Genomic DNA, 21,507 nt, shown 5'->3' on the forward strand with positions numbered 1-21,507 from the left:
ACATAAAAATGCATAAAAATATGTGAATAGCTGTATGTCATGCGTACAGGATGAAAGATTATATCAAGCTTATCTGTCCATAAATAACTGGAATGCATGCGTACAGAATTCAGAGTAATAAAATGGCTTATCTGTCCATAAGAGGAAATGTCAGCAGGTAATCCCAACGCGTTTCGTCCGTCTTCAGCAGGACTTCATCAAGGGAATCAAAAATTTTTATGTCATTTTGTGTATTAAATAATTTATTTTTTTATATATACACTGCCTAGGCTATATACTGATTACATACTTGGGAATATGCTATTTCCCTAATTAAGCCTAAATGTTTTATAGCCAGTGATATATTTTGATATTGTACAAAACAGTACACACTATGTTTGCTCTTCTTTTTTTCAACATGTATTAAGCATCCAAGAAGCATCGCCTGAATTTAGCTTCTCTGGTTTTCAGATAAGTTTTTTTAACTGGTTTCAATATACCCACCCTTGATACCTTCATTTATATTCACCTTGTTATATAAATCACACTCTTGGGCGCTTATTCTCACCAATTCCTTTTTATATATATATATATATATATATATATATATATATATATATATATACAGTGGGGTTTGAAAGTTTGGGCACCCCAGGCAAAAATTCATTTTAATGTGAGAAGCCAAGGAAAGATGGAAAAATCTCCAAAAGGCATCAAATTACAGGTTAGACATTCTTATAACGTGTCAAAAAAAAAGTTTGATTTTATTTCCATCATTTACACTTTCAAAAGAACAGAAAACATAAAATGGCGTCTCCAGACTGTCACGTCTGTCACATGTGCTCAGTGAGAACCTGCTTTCATCTGTGAAGAGCACAGGGCGCCAGTGGCGAATTTGCCAATCTTGGTGTTCTCTGGCAAATGCCAAACGTCCTGCACAGTGTTGGGCTGTAAGCACAACCCCTACCTGTGGACGTCGGGCCCTCATACCACCCTCATGGAGTCTGTTTCTGATCGTCTGAGTAGACACATGCACATTTGTGGCTTGCTGGAGGTCATTTTGCAGGGCTCTGGCAGTGCTCCTCCTGTTCCTCCTTGCACAAAGGCGGAGGTAGCGGTCCTGCTGCTGGGTTGTTGCCCTCCTACGGCCTCCTTCACGTCTCCTGATGTACTGGCCTGTCTCCTGGTAGCGCCTCCATGCTCTGGACACTACGCTGACAGACACAGCAAACCTTCTTGCCATAGCTCGCATTGATGTGCCATCCTGGATGAGCTGCACTACCTGACCCACTTGTGTGGGTTGTAGGGAGGTCATACAGGCACGAGGAGGCCACACACACTACTGAGCCTCATTTTGACTTGTTTTAAGGACATTCCATCAAAGTTGGATCAGCCTGTAGTGTGTTTTTCCACTTTAATTTTGAGGGTGACTCCAAATGCAGACCTCCATGGGTTAATAAATTTGATTTCCATTGATAATTTTTGTGTGATTTTGTTGTCAGCACATTCAACTATGTAAAGAACAAAGTATTTAATAAGAATATTTCATTCATTCAGTTCTAGGATGTGTTATTTTACTGTTCCCTTTATTTTTTTGAGCAGTGTATATATATATATATATATTATATGCACATGCATACATACATGTGCCGCTGTCTGAAGGGCCCAAGATACCCATGCTGCTGCCTGCCCGCCTTTGTCCCCGCTGTTCTGCTGCTGTCCTTCGTCCTCCTGCAGCTGTATTGAAAATGTCCCTCTCAAAATGTCAGTTTAAGTACTAAAAAGTGTTAGATTAAGTGTTACAATAATGATTCACCGAAGCAGCCCAGACACACTAACCCAGAACCCATTCCTAATACTGATATATAAATTTATCCAGGACTTACCATTCATAGTGCCTATTCCAATATGTAGTCTGCAAATGCGAGGATACATACTGGTTCAACAAACAACATGGCTGCCTTCTGTGTGGGTAGGTGATTGGTCCACCATAAAGAATGGATTCTGAATAAATAATAATAGAGATGGTGAATCACTTCTGCACGTGTTTGTAAAAGGATATTGATTAGACATTGAGGCGTAGGTTTAGCAAATCTGGGAGAGAGATAAAGTGTAAAGAGATAAAGTACCAACCAATCAGCTCCTACCTGTCATGTTACAGGCTGTGCTAGAAAAATGCATTAGAAACTGATTGGTTGGTACTTTGGCGCCTATTTTTTATCAAGCCTTGGAGAGTGATAAATAGCACGGTGATAAAGCCAAGCTAATCAGCTCCCAACTGCCATGTTACAGGCTGTATTTGAAAAATGACAGTTGAGAGCTGATTGGCTGGTACTTTATCACAGTGCTTTTTATCACTTTCCGAGGCTTGATAAATCTGGGCCAATACCTGTGTGATCTTCCCTGAAAACAGCCGTTTTCGGGGGAATATCCACAAAAATTAAGTGTCCCCCAAATGTTTCCGACTGTAGCAGATATTGGAGATATCTGCTGTGGTCCTTCCATTTCCAACAGCCGCCACAGCCTAAATGATGCCCCTTTATCTCTTTCCAATGCTTGATAGATCTCCCCCTCTCTCCATGGTACGGTATACTCTTCGTTGGCAGTCAAAATTTAAACTATGGTAATAGGTGGGAATCCAGTAGGGAATTCTACGTTTGCTATAGCTTGTGCAGCTAGAACTGACCAAGGGTGTAGTGATGCTCCGCTAATCTCTGTGCCTCCATATACTGCACAATGTATGGGGACAATCTGTGCTTCACAGCATGGACCTGGCTGGATGATGGCCGGGAAGATTGAATTATCCAGATTAAGTATGCTGTGAATGATTAATAGTCATGTCTATATAATGAACGATTATCGCTTAGAACGGTCGTCTCATCAGATGATGTGAACAATTAGTTTTAGGCCGCAGGGAGAGGGGGATAGGGTTAGGCTCCACCGGGGGGAGGTTAGAGTTAGACAGTGGGTGGGTGGTGGGGGGGTTAGGGCTAGGCTGCAGGGGGTGGGTTAGGTTTAGGCATCACCGGGGGGGAGGATAGAGTTAGACAGTGGATATGTGGTGAGGGGGGTTAGGGCTAGGCTGCAGGAAGGAGGGTTAGGTTTAGGCTCCACCGGGGGGAGGTTAGAGTTAGACAGTGGGTGGGCGGTGGGGGGGTTAGGGCTAGGCTGCAGGGGGTAGGTTAGATTTAGGCATCACTGGGGGGGGGGGGGGGGTCAGTGTTAGGCATTAAGAGGGGAGGTAAGGGTTAGGCTGCGGGAAGGGAGGACTAGGGTTAGGGGAGAGGGGGGAGCATACCCACCTCTCCCGTCGGGATTTCACACTTCGGAATTCTGGCGTCGGCATCCCATCCGGCGGACAGTCACACTGATCCCGCAATCATACCTGTCGGAGACAGATGTTTCATGTAAGACCGTAAATAACAATATAGTGAACTGATTCCTCTTTGTACAGTACGTGGCTGTTTTCCACAGAGACATTAGTTGAACCTCTGGCGTTGGCTGGCAGACTCCGCCATCCCCGCACTCTCCCAATTTGCACATCAATTCATTTAGCCCATGGAATAATTCTATTAGCGGTAATACACTATAAAAAGCTTTTTTGTTTTTAAGCACATGCGAGGCACAAAGTACATTTTATTACAAGCAAATATCGCTGCCAGTTTGGCTTAATGAAATATCTCCATCCAGACTGGTATTCCTCAGCAATATATTCTGCAGTAACGCAGTTAGTGATACGTTCCTACTGCATAGGCCAGACGTTTTAACAAGGTTAAACAGAATGCTTTCTGTTCTAGATTTCATGGAATGTAATTATACAGCAGTTGCAGTGGCATAATGGTATCTCTGACACATCCGCCATGTTATAGGGATAGGGAACCAGACTTTCCAATGAGAGACGTTTGTTTTCTTAATTTACTAAGCAGATCGTTTGGGTACTGTAGGTGATTGTATAAAGGTTCAAATTCAAATTACAGATGTGTCCTTTAATACTGTGGCTTCAGTCGCGCCAGGTCAGGGGTGCATCGTCGCTTGCTGCAGCGCAGGCTGGGCGGTACCGGGCAGGAGCCATCTTGTCCCCTATTGCAGGGCTCATGGGATAGAGCCAGTGAACTATGCAGCAGCAGCGGGTGCGTCGCAGAGCTACATTGGAAGAGCAGCAGTCACACTTGGATCCTGCTGTGAACCACACAGGTGCTTCTGTACATGCAGGTGCCCCTTCCTGGCTTGGAGCCCGGAGGCAGATGTCTCCATTGCCTCTAGGAGTTCCACCCCTGCATACTTACCTGCTTTTGTTCCTCCAGAAGTAGTCAGCCCGGTGGGAAGTACGGGGTTCGTGACACTGCAATCGTGTCATCATAGCCCCGCCTTTTCTATATAAAGCCACGATTCCCTGCCTTATAAAGCGGGGGAGGGGCCATGTTGACGCAATTCAACATAAATTGCGTCATCAAGCTGCTCGGACTGCTCCCTTCACTCAGAGAGTGGACAGCAGCAGGTGGTCATCAAAGCATTTCGGGAGACACCAACCAATCAGCTTCTAGTTATCATTTTTAAAATAGCAGTTAGGGGTCTATTCATGAAGCAGTGAAAAGAGTGGAGAAGTGAGCCTGTGGAGAAGTTGCCCATGGCAACCAATCAGCTACTCCGTACAATTGTATAGTATGCAAATTATAAATGTTACTTCAATGCTGATTGGTTGCCATGGGCAACTTCTCCACTGGCACATTTCTCCACACTTTTCACTGCTTCATGAATAGCCCCCTTACAATCTGATTGGTTGCTATGGGCAACTACTCCAATGGTCTTCTAAGGAAGGTTTGATACACTTCCCCCCTAAATGTGACCCAGAATATTTTTTGGGTGAAACAGGCGGCCATCATTGGTGCTGGTTTACAGTCCAAGAAGGACGTTATAGCAGGCCCCATTTTCTGACACTGATTAGAGCTTGCACCATTAATCTAAATAAACACTTTCATATTCACTGACACAGACGTTGCTGTGCGTGTATAGTGCCTCCTGCTGTGCCTCAGCGGTGCACTGTGCGTGTTACTGACAGGTACATATATACAAGTGCTAATAAAATAAAAAGCATCACTGAGGAAACTTGAGCACGTCTGTATATTTATTTTCTCCGCTTTCAAGGTTTTTTTTTTTCTGTTAAAAGCTTTATCGGCACTAGATTTGTAATCTCATTATAGGTAATTTCCCCATGGCGCCAGGAGGGTACCAGGTGAGAAGTGTTTCAGATGCACCAGAATTGAGGCTCCCGTGTGCTGTTGTTACCTCTCCCGCTGTAAATGGAAAGAGATTTTTTTTTATTTTATTTTTTGGAAAACGTACAATTTTCGTCCCTGTGAAGAAAGATGAATTTGTTTGAGAGCCATGTCAGCAATTCATCTAAATTCCACTTATGTTTGTCTCTGCAGCCCTGTGGGATGTAATGAGAAGTGAGTTTGCGCAAAACTAGTAATATAGCTGCCAAAATAGATTCTAGATCCCATTTGTATGTGTATCGTCTACACAGAAGGACACTGAATTACCAGAACCAGTGAATTCACTTTGCCCAGCACTGCTCTTGCAGTAACAGCCAGTATCAGCCCTTATATTATACGCGGCTATCAGGGGCGTAGCCAGAACTTTGTGGGCCCCATAGCAACATTTTGAAGGGGCCACTGTCCCAGTGCTTTTAGAGAGACACCTCTCTGCAGCAGTTGTTCATTTTATGCCCCATAATAGTGCCCTAGTTTATTTTATGAACTATAGTAGTGCCCTAGTTCACGATATGTCACAATTGTAGGGCTGCCAGTACACATTATGCCACATAGTACCCCAATTAACATTATGTCATACAGTGTCCCCAGTTCATATTATAACACATTACAGTGCCCCAGTTCATATTATGCCACACTATAGGGACTACACTTATATTGTGCCATATGTCAGTGTCCCAGTTCATAGTATGTGACAGGAAAGGAGGGCCCCTTCAATTCTGGGCCCCATAGCAGCTGCACTCCCTGCACCTATGGTAGCTAAGCCCTTAGCGACTATGTTAGCCAGCGGAAAATCAATCGCACACAACACAATCGGTCTACAGTCTCGCAGAATGGCCCGATGGAAGAATTTGTGCTGCGTTCTCTGGTTTGCACTGTTGGGAAATATTGATATGATCTTGAAGATCTGAATTTGCATTCTTTTCAATCAAAGTAAAATGTATGCGCAGTATGTAACATTTATTTTAAACTGTATACTCCAGTTATTGGTGAGCAGTATTTCTCCAAGATACTCCTGTGTCTCTGCTTGCACTGCACACTGTCCTGCTTGCATTCTAGCTGCCTGGTTCTTCTGTCTGCTGCTGCACAAGAGGGAGAGCTGACAATGTCAGTGTGCTCCAGAATGCCGGCAGCGGGGCGAGTACTAAGAGTCCCCTTGCGGGGCTTGCTATGCTGCGCTCACCACGCTGTGGGCTCTGTGGCTTGCAGCGCTCGCCACAGGATCTATACCCGCTCTGTGGGTGTCGTGGACACCCAAGAGTGGGAATAGCCCTGGTGTGCTGGGATTCCGGCTGGCGGCATTGTCGGCTGGCGGGATTTTGGCATCGGTATCCTGAACTCTGGGATCCCCACAGCCGGCATTTAAACTACATCCTAGCGGCTACAGTGTGTGTAGATCAGTAAGGGTGTATTAGGAGGAGAAGTGGAGGTTGGATGAGGGCTAGCTGTTCCCCCCTGTATAGGCAGTAAGCAAGGGTGTGGATCATTAGATCGACAGTGTCTAGGTCGACAATATTTAGGTCGACAACTATAGGTCGACAGGGTCAGAAGGTCAACAGGGTCAGGAGGTCGACATGTTTTAGGTCAAAAGGTCATCATGAGTTTTTTATGGGTTTTTTTGGTGTTGTTTTCTACGTAGAGTGACCGGGAACCCCAATTAGTGCACCGTGTCCCCTCGCATGGCTCGCTTCGCTCGCCATGCTTCGGGCAAGGTGCCTCGCTCTGCTACCGCTGCGCTCGGCACAGATTACCGTTCTAATCGTAGTCCACGTGGATCGTTAAGTATGAAAAAGTAAAAAAAAAAGATTCAAAAACTCTTGTCGACCTTTTGACCTGTCGACCTAGAACATGTCGGCCTTCTGACCCTGTCAACCTTCTGACCCTGTCGACCTAGTGACTGTCGACCTATAGTGGTCGACCTAAACATTGTCGACCTAGACACTGTCGATCTTCAGACCGGAACCCGTAAGCGACTAGACAACTAAATGCAGAAGAATTGATGTCTGTGCAGAACAGAATATTACACTGACATGTCATAGACAGATAATGTGGTAGAGAGAACGCTTTTCATTACATTTCAATTTCTTTAGTGACATCTGGACAATCTGGATTAGGACAATATTAAAATCTGCCTATTTCTCGTTATTTTGTAGCTAATCTCAGTGTAATAAGATTTCTTCGGACTGGGTTTATGGTGCCGTCTATCTGCAGCAATAATTAACTGACATAAAAATATGAATTGGAGGGAAGGTGAGCGCTACAAAGCCGTCATTATCGGAGGATTTATAATGGGCCTGACTGGGGTCCCTGAGGAATGTTAATGAATTCACTTATTACATTACAGTAATTGCATGGATTGTGTACAGTAACAGACAGGGCTGTTTAATGGTACACATAGGAGAAAAGTACAATTACTACAGTATGTGCAGAGATGGGCCAGGAGTAACAGATTATGCCTCAGCACTCTATAAGGCGACATTAATAAGATGAGTTTATTGTACAGTGTGACCACAAGGAAAAGACTTGACCACGTGATTTGCAGAAAAAGAACTATTTGGTCAATGGTTATGGTTGTAAGTAATTGGTGTAACAAAATGCAGGACACTTGCTCATTGCTCAAAGCCAGGGTCTGACTTGCCCCCAGGGGTACAGGGGAAACCACCGGTGGGCCCCACTGCCTGGGGGCCCTCCTCCTCCTCTAGTGATCAGGTTCCAGACTGTGTTCTTGAATTATACATTATACATATGTTACCTTATACTGCACAGGACTATGGTGTATTCTCTACAGTGCATTGCCAATATTTACCGGTACATTCTCATGCACGCACCATCAGTATTTATATATTTGTCAAGGGGCCCAGCTCATGCACTCACTAATGGTTCGGCAAACCAATGTAGCGGCTGGCCACACCCCCTCTGGAGACTGACCACACCCCTAAACATGGGCCTCTACCACGGCATTCCCTGGTGGGCCCTTCATCCCCCAGTCCGACACTGCTCAAAGCTCTAGATACTTACAGGTGACAGGCAGGAATAAAGCACATGTTACAGCAATTCCTGCCACACTAACAAGTAGAAATGGTAACCGACTGTCCCAAGAGCTTACATTCTTAATAGTAACAAATTCCGTGTAAAACACGGAGTAGGATGTGAGAGTCCACGTCTTCCTATTGTCACAGCCGTTATTTGGAAAAGTATGCTCCCGGGTATATTTACTAAAGTGCGGGTTTATAGAAGAGGGGATGTTGCCCATAGCAACGGATCAGATTCTAGCTATTATCTTCTAGAAGGTGCTAGATAAATAATTAGAATCTGATTGGTTGCTAAGGGCAACATCTCCACTTCTAAAAACCTGCGCTTTAGTAAGTATACCCCTAACAGTCCAGGTTTCAGTGAAATCCATGCTTGAGCACAGATGCTTAAATCAAAATGACTGAGTAATTAAATCACCTGTGCTCAAGTAGGGCTATCCTTAAAACCTGGACTGTTAGAGTGCCTAGAGGACTAAGGTTGGGATCCCCTGGTATAGATGGTGTATAACTATCCGTCACATGGATTGTTGTGCCTGGGATTGTGCTTTGTAGAGAACCCACAGAGTTATTTTCATGGCTGAACTCATGTTCCAGAAATGACAGTGACTATTGGTTAATTCCACAATATGGTTCACGGTGTGTATCAGCGATAGGTCCACCCATAGCAGCTGCACACTGTACACTGCAGAATAAAGAGTGTCATGATGCTCTGTGACCAGGGGCTGGTTGGCAACTTTAAGCCTGGGGGGGGGCAAATGCAAGCAAGTGGCCCTGGCGCACAGCAATGTAAAAATGGAGTGCCAAAAAGCTGTAGGTAGGAGTGGTTTGTCACAAAGGGGCTGATGCAGAGTTGAACGTATGGCTGTTGGAGGGGTCTTTGTACTGCTGTGCATGCTGATGTAGCTTGGAGCCATAGAGTGTAGATACAAGTAAAATTAGTAGAAAATATAAAATTAGCAGAAAACAAAATATACATCTTCAGGCAGGGGCGTAACTTCATTCCTGCTGCCTTGAGGCAAGTTGGTTCTTGGTCCCCCAATTCCCCCCCCCGCCCCCCTTTAAAAATAAAATAAAAAGGGAAAACAAATATGGTTACAAATAATTATACAGATAGTGCTCTTGGACGGTCTATAGGGACCAAAGTCAGCAGTGAATTGGTAGGGCTCCAGCTACGCTGTGATTCAGCCGTAGCGGCTGGTGCACCGTCACTTGCTGCAGTGCAGGCTGAGCGGTACCAGGCAGGGACCATCCGGTCCACTATTGCAGGTGTTAGCAGGGCTCCTGGGACAGAAACGACTAACTCAGCAGCAGCGGGTGCACCGCAGAGCTCCGTTGGAAGCGCAGCGCTCACACTTGGATCCCGCTGTGAACCACACAGATGCTGCAGTATATTCATGTGCTTCTTCAGGCCTTGGAGCCCGGAGGCAGGTGTCTCCATTGCCTTTAGGAGTTACACCGCTGTATTCAGGGCAGTAGAGAGCCTGGCTGGTCACAAGTACTTTTCAGGGGGTGTGCCCAATCACAGGAGGTGTGGCCATACAGCTTTAGAAAAGAATACAGAAAAAAAATGTAAAGTAGAGATGTGCGGGTTCGGTTTTACTCGGATTTACTCGGGGCTCGAAACGGCATCTTATTGGATCACGGATGTCACGTGTTTTGGATAGCCAATAAGCAAAACCCGAAATACCCGAGTAAATCTGAGTAAAACCGAACCCGCTCATCTCTAATTTAAAGCGCCTCCCTGGCCACAATGCAGCCCAGCATACAGCAGCATGTGCTGGGCTGAGGAGAAGAGCTGCAGCTGCTGCCAGGGAAGATTGGGGACCTGGGCCCCCACTGGGCCCCTCCATCAGCCCTGAGCCTGAGTGATTAGTATACCCCCCCCCCCCCCCCCGCCTTTCAGCGTCACTATACGTATTGGGGTGGGGACAGCACAAGATGCATACAACCCTGCAATATACGATATAGGGGTTGATGTATGAATCAGTGAACATAGTGGAGAAGTTGCCCATAGCAACCGATTAGTTTGGAGATAGCATTTATCAAGTGCATTCTATAAAATGATAGGTAGATGCTGATTGGTTGCTATGGGCGACTGCTCCACTGGTACACTTCTCCACTCTTTTCTCTGCTTTATACATCAACCCCTAAAGTCCTACTGTACTGTATGTATAATAATAAAAATGTGTGGTTATTTAACAACCATCAATCAGTGCTTGCATATGCCGACGACAGTGATTGGTGGATGTCTAGCGTCATCGACCAATCAGCAGTGTACTGTATATATGCACTGTCATCGCGGCGCAGCTATGAATAAGGAGGAAAGGCCTGTGATGGGTGCCTGAGGATCACCATGGCAACTATTGGTCGCCATTCTCTATGGTGTTAGGAAGCGGCCAGTCTGCATAAGCTGAAACTTACTCAGGCTGGCCATTGAATCCAGACAGCCCAAGACTAGTTACCCCTTCAAAACGCGTTTTGTAGAACGGTGGCGGGTGCTGTCAAACATGCCGCGGCTGACGGGGCTGCAAGCCACATTGCAGGGCCCATTCTGCATCTGTGCAGACCCCCAAATTTAGCATTTGTACTGAAACCATCGGGACTGCATACCAATATGAATTATGCCCTGAGTCTCTACTGCAAAACATTTCTAAAATATGTTCCGAACGTTCTCCAACTTTGCCAGCATATATCATCGCCCTTTGCGTTCTTTACAATGACAGTTGAATATAACATTACAATAATTTTGTATGATAAGCAAATAAACATTGCGTATCCTGCTGTTAATCCTCTAGAAATGTCACTTTATATGCATCAAAGCACCAGAGCATGTTCTGTAGACGACACTCCGCAGGAATTTATGGTCTTTTCTCCCAAAATAAACAAGCGCTTTAAATTGTATTTGACGGTTTCAGTAATAAATGTGGGATCTGTTATATTAAAATCTCAGACATTATAGCACTAGGGTTGCTGTGCTCAAAAGTCTACCATAGACACCATGTGGAATCTCGGCCCCTAGTACAAAGCACCTTATATGGCCGGCCCATGCCACGCAGAGAAGTTTGGCCATCCTCCATAGATGTTTGGGCACCCCGAAGTGTCATTGCAACACCATCTAGTGAGCATGGCTGAGCCACTTTGGCAGGCCAGGGTTTGGGTACTTAGGGCAACCCCTTTAGACTTTGCCATTCTCCTTGGAGCAATCTGCAGCGTTCTGGATACCTGGTGGATACTCCTTCAGCCCACTCATCGCCAAATTCGGTGGCTAAAGTGACTGACTGGACATCCAGGTTCACCTACTGGTAATACCTTGCTGCTATAATAGTATCGCTTATGGACACAAAGGAGAAAGTCCTAATTTAAACTAGTGATGAGCGGGTTCGGTTTCTCGGAATCCGACCCCCCCCGAATTCACCCATTTTACACGGTTCCGAGGCAGCCTCGGATCTTTCCGCCTTGCTCGGTTAACCCGAGCGTGCCCGAACGTCATCATTCCGCTGTCGGATTCTCGCAAGATTCGTATTCTATATAAGGAGCCGCGCGTCGCCGCCATTTTCACTCGTGCATTGGAGATGATAGAGGGAGGACGTGCAGTGTTCTCTCAGTGTCTGTGTTCAGTGTGCTGCAAATATCTGTGCTCAGTGTGCTTGCAAATATCTGTGCTCAGTGTGCTGAAAATATCTACGTTCTCTGCCTGAAAAACGCTCCATATCTGTGCTGCATTGTGCAGAATTTTGCTGACCAGTGACCACCAGTATTATATAGCAGTACGGTACAGTAGTCCACTGCTCTACCTACCTCTGTGTCGTCAAGTATACTATCCATCCATACCTGTGGTGCATTTTAGTTGTGCGCAGTATATATAGTTGGAGGACAGTGCAGAATTTTGCTGACCACCAGTATATAATATATAGCAGTACGGTACAGTAGTCCACTGCTCTACCTACCTCTGTGTCGTCAAGTATACTATCCATCCATACCTGTGGTGCATTTTAGTTGTGCGCAGTATTATATAGTAGGAGGACAGTGCAGAATTTTGCTGACCACCAGTATATAATATATAGCAGTACGGTACAGTAGTCCACTGCTCTACCTACCTCTGTGTCGTCAAGTATACTATCCATCCATACCTGTGGTGCATTTTAGTTGTGCGCAGTATTATATAGTAGGACAGTGCAGAATTTTGCTGACCACCAGTATATATATAGCAGTACAGTACAGTAGTCCATTGCTCTACCTCTGTGTCGTCAAGTATACTACAAAAGTTCAGTAAAATGACCCAAAAATCAAAATTAAAAGCATCTGATGAGAAGCGTAAACTTGCCAATATGCCATTTACGACACGGAGTGGCAATGAACGGCTGAGGCCCTGGCCTATGTTCATGGCTAGTGGTTCAGATTCACATGAGGATGGAAGCACTCATCCTCTCGCTAGAAAAATGCAGTGCCACTCCTAGGTGGGCCAGGTGTTTGTGTCGGCCACTTGGGTTGCTTAGCTTAGCCATCCAGCGACCTTAGTGCACCTCTTTTTTTCTTTGTATCATGTGCTGTTTGGGGACTATTTTTTAAATCGGCCATCCTGTCTGACACTGCAGTGCCACTCCTAGATGGGCCAGGTGTTTGTGTCGGCCACTTGGGTCGCTTAGCTTAGTCATCCAGCGACCTCGGTGCAAATGTTAGGACTAAAAATAATATTGTGAGGTATTCAGAATAGACTGGAAATGAGTGGAAATTGGAGAACGAATTGACAGAATAGGAGAGGAGTGGCTTAAACCTCAGCTAGTCTGGGGGCAGGACGGTAAGGCATTATGGGAGTTTTATGGTTAGCCAATAGGAATGAATGTTGGGGGTAGGTGGAATGGGTTCTTAAGCCTGGGAAAGGGGCTGGGTCAGCCTCTTCTGCTTTTGTCCTGGTGAGGGTGAGTGCTCTTCCCCCCTTTGTCTCCTTGCTGTGCTGCTTGCCATTGTTGAATTTAGGTGTGCTGCTGCTGTGACAGTGTGCTTTATACTGTGCCCCTATGTCCCCATTACCTTGGATTAACTTGTGGCCTGCCATGCCCCGTTCCCGCTGCTCCTCTGGCCCCCCTGCCCGCTACCTTGATGCGGCTCCTGCTCGGGAGCCGGCGTCCGGTGCCCCGGGCCGGAGCACTTTGCTTACAGCCGGGCCTGAGCCTGCTGGCGCTGCTGCGGGCGCCCGTCCACGGGCGCGCGCGGCGGCGCGTGCGTCCGCCCCTTCGCCTGCTATCCCGCGGGCGCCAGGGGATCCCTCCTGCGCGGCGGCGGCTGGCGAGGGAGAGGGCGGCGGACTGGATCGGGCGGCCGGCGGGGGGAGCCGGCCGGGGTGCCCGCTGGTGTGAATCCCCCGCTGGCTGCTGCGGCGCGGGGACGCGCGTGCGCGCGTTCCCTGCGCCCTCCACCGCTGAGAGTCACCGGCAGCTCCCCAGAGAATGAGGGGACTGCATGTAGGGATGGGGCCAGTGGCTCTTACACTGGCCGTCCCTTACGCCAGGCGGGTTCCGTTTCGCGGGAGTGCGCGCGCGCCCGTGGGGCTGCTGGACTCTCTGGGCGCTCTCCCCGCTCTAGTGTGGGGGGGGGGGGGCTCCCGGGGGCATTTGGTGGTGTCGGCACGGGGCCAGAGGGGGGGGGGTGATGTCTGGAGGCGGGGGTCAGCGGTTTCTCCCGGGGGGGCGAGGCCAGTGGGGGCCGGGGCGGCGCTGTGGCTCGTGGTTCACCGCAAGAGAGAACGGGGGTTCTTAGGGCGGCTAGCGCCGGTCCCAGGCGGGGCCGGCCTGGGCGGCGTGACGACGCGGTTGGAGCCATCCCTGCTTCGGACCCGGGGACCGGGGGGACCACTGGAGCTTCGGCTGCGGCTCCGGATCCCTCCGCTGTTGCGGCGGCAATGTCGGCCATGACGGCGGCGTTTGCACCGTTTTTGTCGACTTTGTCCCAGGGAGGCATTTCCATGGTTCCTGCTTCGGTCGACACGGCCGTTCTCCCCGGTGCTTCTGGCCCCGCCATGGCGCAGTTTCTACAGGCGTGTCGCAGTCTGGGCTCCGCTACTGCGTTGCTGAGTAGCGCTACCCCATCGCCCACAGGGGCGTCTGCTTTCATTCCCGCCGGGGGGGGGCTTCGGCTCCAGGGGCGGTTGTCCCTTCTTTTTCAGGTGCGGATCCGGATGGCGATCAGGATGAGGAGCCGGTCGTGGTCGACGTTTCACCTTCCGGAAGCGGGCCTGCCGGTGAGTGGGACGACAATACAGTTGCTAAGTAGTGAATGATCTAGTCACTGCTAGATCAAAAGGCCATTACACACTACTTATTCTTCTAGATCTCTCTGCTGCTTTTGACACTGTTGACCACTCTCTTCTCATACAAACACTACAATCCCTAGGTCTTCAGGACACAGCCCTTTCTTGGTTCTCATCCTACCTATCTAATCGCTCTTTCAGTGTTCACTTCTCTGATTCTACCTCCTCTTCTCTACCTCTATCAGTTGGAGTACCGCAAGGCTCAGTCTTAGGTCCTCTGCTTTTCTCAATCTATACCTCCTCTCTTGGTAAACTAATCAGCTCCTTTGGATTTCAGTATCATTTGTATGCTGATGATACTCAAATCTACCTATCCTCCCCAGATTTGTCACCACCAGTATTGGCTCGTGTCACTGGATGCCTGTCTGCCATTTCATCCTGGATGTCATCTCGCCACCTCAAACTCAACATTTCCAAAACCGAATTAATTATTTTCCCACCAGCTAAGAGTAGTTACCAACCTGATATCTCTATAACTGTTGACAATGCAACTATCCACCCCACCCCACAAGCTCGTTGCCTAGGTGTCACCCTTGACTCTGAACTGTCCTTTGTTCCACACATTCAATCTGTCTCTAAATCATGTTACATGCACCTTAAAAACATATCCAAAATACGCCCTTATCTTACACAAGACACTGCAAAAACTCTAATCCATGCACTCATCATCTCCCGCATTGATTATTGTAATAGTCTCCTTACTGGTCTTCCCAAACATAGGCTATCACCACTTCAATCCATTTTAAATGCAGCTGCGAGGCTAATCTTCCTCGCCAGACGTTCTTCATCTGCTGATCCGCTCTGTCAGTCCCTCCATTGGTTACCGGTATTCTACCGTGTCAAATATAAAATACTTTTACTTACATACAAGGCTATTAACCAAACTGCACCATCATACATCTCCTCACTCATCTCAAAATATCTCCCTACCAGACCTCTCCGCTCTGCACAAGATCTGCGTCTCTCATCCACATGTATTACCTGTTCCCACTCAAAATTACAGGACTTTACCCGGGCTTCACCCACTCTGTGGAATGCACTCCCACGCACAATAAGACTCTCCTCTAGTCTCCAAACCTTTAAACGTTCTCTGAAAACTCATCTCTTCAGACAAGCCTACCAAATTTCAGACCCACACACATAACCTTCACAGCTTCCCTATCAAGTTACATCCCCTCTGTACAGTCCACATAAACTCACATTTTGTCTTCCAACATTGCTGGGTGATCATATCATATACAACCCATTAAGAACCTAGCAACCTGGGGAACCATTATGTGACAGGTAGCATCTATCCTTGTGTATCAATGCCTATTTCCCTATAGATTGTAAGCTTGCGAGCAGGGCCTTCCTACCTCTGTCTGTCTGTCTTTGCCCAGTTTTGTTCTATAATTGTTGTTCTAATTGTAAAGCGCAACGGAATATGCTGCGCTATATAAGAAACTGCTAATAAATAAATAAATATGTCGCTGGGGTCCTCTTCTTCCTCGTACGGTAGTACATCAAGTAGATCTTCTTCTTCTTCTTCGTCGTGCCAGTCTGCGGTTAGTAGCACCGCGAAGGCTAGGAAGCGGGCTATCAAGTACGCGCGGCGTGAGGCGCGGCACCGGGATAAGCGGTCTCGGAAGAGTAGTAGTAGTTCTCGTCGGGTAAGGAGGAGGCGTAATTTGCCGGGCGTGGTGCGCTGCGAGTACACGGCAGTCTTGCGAGGGTTGCGTGAGAGTTGCAGGAGGAAGATTAGACGGGGGGAATACGTCGACCTTTTTACGTTGACGGAGGATACCAAGAGGGAAGGTAAGGAAGCGCTTGCGAAGGGCGGTATTGGGGAGGAGGCCTTCCGCTCGTATGACAACTGGTTGGCGGGTTTCTGTGTCTTCGCGGTGTGCTACTTGGAGGATCGCCCTGGTGAACACATGAACGTCATCAGGTATATTCACCTCGTGCATGACATGCAGCGTCAGTCTAAGGACGATTCGTGGCTGCATTATGACAAGCAGTTCCGTCAGAAGCACGATTGCCTGCACATCATTGACTTCGGATGCAAAGATGTGGAGGTATGGCTTCGGGTCACGCGAGCGCAGGATATGAAGCTGGTGACTAAGGGGGCGTCGGTGGCGCAGGCCGCGGCGGCGAGTCAGTTTCGGCCCGCGGTTGAGGCTCCGCCGCCCTTGGACCGCGGCCCGTTCTCCGCAGCAGGCGCCGGTGAAGGGGAAGTGTTTCGCGTTCAACAATGCCACTTGCCCCCTTGGGCAACGGTATCGTTTTCGCCACCTTTGCTTACGATGTAACGGATCCCACCCTGCTTCCAATTGCTTCCGCGCGGGGCGACTGGGTGCCAGGGCGGCCGCGGGCCCAGCCGGAAAAACTCCTGGGGGGCTTGCCGCTAGTTAGGGCGCCGACCCCGGTTCGTTTGGGGGCCATGCTAAAATGGTTGGGGTGGTACCCAAACACAGACGACGCAAGATTTCTGCGGAAGGGGTTTGCATCGGGTTTTCGTTTACCAGTGGTGGGGGAGGTTTTAGTTCGGGCCGCCAGGAACCTGCAGTCTGCTCGGGATTTCCCCGACGTGCTTCGGGAAAAGGTTGAGCAGGAGGTTTGCCTGGGGAGAATGGCGGGCCCCTTTGCGCTGCCGCCTGTCGAGGATTTGATTATTTCCCTGGTTGGGTTCGTGCCCAAAAAGGCTCCGGGTAAATTCCGGCTCATTCAGTATCTGTCTTATCCATCTGGGTCCTCGGTGAACGATGCAATTTCGACGGAATATTGTTCGGTGGTGTATCAGTCCTTTGAGGATGCTCTGGGCATGGTCCGGGGCTGTGGCCCCGGGGCCCTCATGGCTAAACTGGATGTTGAATCGGCTTTTCGCTTGCTCCCTGTGCACCCGGAGTCGTTTCGATTCATGGGTTTCCGCGTCGGGGAGGAATACTTTGTAGACAAGTGTCTGCCTATGGGGTGTTCCGTTTCGTGTGCCTTTTCGAAAAGTTCAGCACCTTTTTACATTGGTGTGTGGAGTTTTCTTGCGGAGGTAGCGGGATTGCACATTACCTGGATGATTTTTTGTGCATGGGGCCAGCGGGTTCTCCTCGCTGTGGTTTCCTGCTGTTCTCGCTGCGTGCCTTGTTGGGGCATTTTGGCGTCCCTGTGGCCGAGGATAAGACGGAGGGGCCCCTCTCCTGTTTGTCCTGTTTCTGTGGAACAGAACTTCGCTGTTGGCGGGAAAGAACGGCAAGTTAACATTTGTTGTATTAAAGAGTGGATTGGAGGTCGTTTGGTGTTTGATTTTTAGGTGCGCTCTCCTTCGCTGACTGGTTTTACATCTGCTGGACCGCCTTCTCGGGTGGCAGCCTCATCACCTTCACGGGTGGGTAGTCAGGATGTCAGGTTGGCAAACTGCATAGGGGCTAACTACTGGGGGCAAACTACATAGGGGCTAACTACTGAGGGCAAACTGCATATGGGATAACTACTGAGGGCAAACTGCATAGGGGATAACTACTGAGGGCAAACTGCATAGGGGATAACTACTGAGGGCAAACTGCATAGGGGCTAACTACTGGGGGCAAACTACATAGGGGCTAACTACTGAGGGCAAACTGCATAGGGGATAACTACTGGGGGCAAACTACATAGGGGATAACTGCTGGGAGCAAACTACATAGGGGCTAACTACTGGGGGGTAACTACTGGGGAAAACTAGATAGGGGCTGACTACTGGGGGCATTACTACTGGGGGCAAACTACTGGGAGAAAACTACATTGGGGCTAACTACTGGGGGCATTACTACTGGGGGCAAACTACTGGGAGAAAACTACATTGGGGCAAACTACTGGGGGCAAACTGCATAGGGGTAAAATACATAGGGGCTAACTACTGGGGGAAACTAAATTGTGACTAACTACTGGGGGCAAACTGCATAGGGACTAACTACTGGGGGCAAACTCGATAGGAGCTGACTACTGTGAGCAAACTGCATAGGAGCTAACTACTGGGGCAAACTGCATAGGGGCTAACTACGGGGGGCAAACTGCATATGGGCTAACTACTGGGGCAAACTGCATAGGGGCTAACTACTGGGGCAAACTGCATAGGGGCTAACTACTGGGGATAACTACTGGGGGCAAACTCGATAGGAGCTGACTACTGTGAGCAAACTGCATAGGGGCTAACTACTGGGGGGTAACTACTGGGGGCAAACTCGATAGGAGCTGACTACTGTGAGCAAACTGCATAGGGGCTAACTACGGGGGGCAAACTGCATAGGGGCTAACTACTGGGGGGTAACTACTGGGGCAAACTAGTTAGGGGATGACTTCTGGGGGCAAACTGTATAGGGGCTAACTACGGGGGGCAAACTGCATAGGGGCTAACTACTGGGGGGTAACTACTGAGGCAAACTAGTTAGGGGCTGACTACTGGGGGCAAACTGTATAGGGGCAATCTACATAGGGGCTAACGATTGGGGGGTAACTACAGGGGGCAAACTGCATAGGGGTTAACTAATGGGGCAAACTACATAGGGGCTAACTACTGGGGGGTAACTACTGGGGAAAACTAGATAGGGGCTGACTACTGGGGGCAAACTGTATAGGGGCTAATACTGGGAGCAAACTACATAGGGCCTAACTACTGGGGGCATTACCACTGGGGCTAAACTACAGGGGACTAAATGACTGGAGGCATTACTACTGGGGGCAATACTACACAGGGGCATTACCAATAAGGGCATTACTACTTGGGGCACTACTAATGAGGGCATGGTATAGGGCGCACTTCATAAGGGGCATCACTCCTGTGGATATAAAGGGCACTACTACTGGGGGAATTGCATAGGGGGCACCACTACTGTGGGCTCTACATAAGGGGCACTACCAGTACAGTGGACATTGCATAAGGGGCACTACTACCGTGGACATTGTATAAGGGGCGCTACTACTGTGGACATTATGTGTATTAGGGGTGCTACTACTTCTGTGGACATTATGTGTATTAGGGGTGCTACTACTGTGGGCATTATGTGTATTAGGGGAGCTACTACTGTGGGCTTTGTGTATAAGGGGCACTAATGTGTGTTATAACATGAATAAGGGACACTACTATGTGGTGTAATGTGAATAACATTGTGCTACTCTGTGGCATAATTTAAATTGGGGATACTATTACGTGACCACGTCCCTTTCTTTTTGAGACCACACCCCCTTTTTGGTGCACACGCCGTAGGCGCACACGCAATCCCTTTATTACATGGGTGCCGGGGGGAGGGGGGGGGAGTTCCACCACCTCTCTAAGACCACTCTAAGCACTGGATACACCTCCTTTTTGTTTCTTGTGTGGGCGGATCCTTCCAGCCACACACTGAATACATGTGTCAGTAATTCAATTTACCCTCATACTGGCACTATATTGTGGGCAGTACAGATGGTGTGTGGGCAGTACAGATGGTGTAATGGTTAGCATTACTGCCTCACAGCCAGGGCCGCCATCAAGGGGGTGCCCTGTGTACCGGGCCTGGCCACTCTGACATAGAGTGGAGGGCCTGGGCTGCTCAAACAGCTTGCCGTAGCTATTCCCGGCGGCGTGCGCCGCCGGTGGGACTGCCTGAGGCCGCAGCCGCTCCCCTTCCCCTGAGGCTGTCATCGGCGGGCCGCAGGCTGCTCTCTTCCGCCCGCCGCCGATCATACTAAGCAAGCTGCAGCTTGCTATTTAAAAAGTTTGTTGCAGCCGGGCATGGCGTGACATCATGACGTCATGCCGCGTCAGTGAAGTGAAGAGGAGCCGCTCAGCAGTCAGCCGCCACGCTGGACAACGGACTGAAGAGCTCATGAGGGCAGGAGCAGACAGAGTGGGTGAGAGGACGCTCAGGACGGATTTGCAAAGGGTAAGTATTATTGTATGCATGTATTTTGTGATTGTTGTGAGTGACACTCAAGACAAGACGGCCCCTCCCCCTAATGTCAGTACTGCATCCCCTGGCTGTGCCCCCTCCCCCCCTTGGCAGGTTTTATATATATATATATATATATATATATATATCTCCTATATATTTGCCTTGTCTGTGCCTGGCCCTCTAACGCTGGGCGGAGTCACAGCGGTGGGCGGAGTCACAGAGCCCACCCACATGTGCAGCAAGTCTCTGTGCAGAGTGTTAGGTCCTGCTGCCTGTCCGCCATCAGCAACTCGGACTCCCTGGCCGCGGCGCCAGGGGCACAACACTGCCGCTGACATACACACTTACAAGGGCCGGGTGGTGCAGGAGAAGCCTTTCGTAGCCCTCCCTGACCTGCGCACACAGACTCGGCGCCTCCTCCACACACGGTGACGCACTGAGCCAGCTCTGCGGTATGCACACCTCTGCCCCAGCCTCCCGCCGGCGCCGAACACAAGGAGAGTGTCAATGTCGTCAGAAGGGGGGACACCAAAGTGCCAGCTGTACTGCTATGACAGGAGCCGAGTGAGATAAGCCGCTGCAGCACTCGCCTCCTGTCACAGAGAAGAGCCGGCACACACTCTCTCCAGTCTCCGGGGGCAGCCAGCATCTTCAGGCAAGCTGGAAACACCCCCAGAGCGAGAGAGAAAATACCCGCGAGGCCACGCCCCCTTTTAAATTTAGCCACGCCCCATTTTCGGCCGCCGCGCGGCACGGGGGGGGGGGGGGGGGGGGGCATATATAAACACGTGTATGTGTGTTGAGGAGGGGGGGGGCCAAGCTGTCACTGTACAGGGCCCCAAGTATTCAGTTGCCGCCCGTTCGCACGCCACATTCCAACGCTGCCTCCCTCCATTCCCAGACACTCTAACTCCACAACACACGGCCGGCCCGACAGCCCACAGACGGGGGATGAAGCGGACAGAGTGCGTGATACTGTGGAGGGAGATATCTCTGGACGCTGCACCAATTTCACAGGTGAGAGAGCACCGCTG

General features: G+C 49.1%; 1 protein-coding gene across 10 annotated transcripts in view; it reads left to right on the forward strand.

Moving 5' to 3' along the window:
• Positions 1-21,507, forward strand: part of DAB1 (DAB adaptor protein 1) — a 1,143,899-nt gene that overhangs the window by 323,625 nt on the left and 798,767 nt on the right. The window contains exon 1 of one of the 10 annotated variants that reach the window (XM_063939277.1): positions 21,279-21,490. The exons of the other annotated variants lie outside the window; for them this stretch is intronic. The gene's annotated coding sequence lies outside the window, so the exon portion shown is untranslated. Of the gene's footprint in view, positions 1-21,278; positions 21,491-21,507 lie in introns of those variants that run through there. 10 annotated transcript variants of the gene reach the window in all.

This window comes from Pseudophryne corroboree, chromosome 9 (assembly GCF_028390025.1).
Source record: "Pseudophryne corroboree isolate aPseCor3 chromosome 9, aPseCor3.hap2, whole genome shotgun sequence".
In the NCBI taxonomy this organism is placed as follows: domain Eukaryota; kingdom Metazoa; phylum Chordata; class Amphibia; order Anura; family Myobatrachidae; genus Pseudophryne; species Pseudophryne corroboree.